The sequence below is a fragment of the Sinocyclocheilus grahami genome, unplaced genomic scaffold, assembly GCF_001515645.1.
Source record: "Sinocyclocheilus grahami isolate Dianchi unplaced genomic scaffold, SAMN03320097.WGS_v1.1 scaffold3.1, whole genome shotgun sequence".
Classification (NCBI taxonomy): domain Eukaryota; kingdom Metazoa; phylum Chordata; class Actinopteri; order Cypriniformes; family Cyprinidae; genus Sinocyclocheilus; species Sinocyclocheilus grahami.
In genome coordinates, this window is record NW_015505182.1 from 4,500,212 (window position 1) to 4,501,091 (window position 880).

Below are 880 nucleotides of genomic sequence, written 5' to 3' on the forward strand. Positions count from 1 at the left end.
GTGGCTGAGCTGGCAGGGAGGCACTATCTCCTAGAAATCAGACGGCTTTCGCCTCAGCTGTACGCTGTGTGTCCTGCCACTGAATGCTGCACCCCTGCTATGCTCTATCCAGGTAACGCCTCCATTCGAGCCGCTGAATACCTGGACCAGGCCGTCTGCACTCAGGGAAATGCAAAAGACATGGTGCTGTACAAGATAGCCAGATCGAGGCCAGGTGAGAAGGCACACAGCGTTGAACCCAATCTCATCAAGCATATCGGTGCTTACTCCTCCATCAGGACGAACCCCGTTCCACCGAGATTAATTTGATTTCAGATTGTTCTCAGTACAACTCATAAAAGTTAAATATGACACACATTTCAGACACTGTTTGAACACATACTCATGTATGAGTTCAACATAACATTTAGATTAAGGCCCAAAAAGTGTCTCTACTCACATACACTAATTCACGGAAAGGAAAGAAATTAATTTAGATATAAATAACAAAAATATAACCTAGAGAAGTTTTATATATGTGACCCCTTGTGCTGCAGTTCCAGACACAGATGTTTTAAGAATGTGGTGCATTTTTAAACACATTTCTATCTTGACTAAAGAATGGGATGTTTAAATTTGGCAGTCTTTACGATTTTATATATTTGAGATTGATATATTATTATTATTGTTGTTATTTGCATCTGCTGGAAATATAATCATCTTTTATTAGTGAATTTCCTGGTTTATATTATATACCACAATAAAATCATTTTACATTTCACATTTTAAATTGTTTCCTGTTAACTTTGACATGTTGACACCTACAGTAGAATGCTGCTTGTCTTTTAAAGCAATGGGGGTCATATTATGCTTTTTTAAAGATCATTATTTTGTGTATTTG

At 37.7% G+C, this 880-nt stretch overlaps 1 protein-coding gene across 2 annotated transcripts in view; it reads right to left on the reverse strand.

Annotated features, from left to right (window-relative positions):
• The window catches only part of LOC107570830 (myelin and lymphocyte protein-like), a 7,626-nt gene that overhangs the window by 4,886 nt on the left and 1,860 nt on the right, over window positions 1-880 (reverse strand). The gene's annotated exons all lie outside the window — the stretch shown is intronic.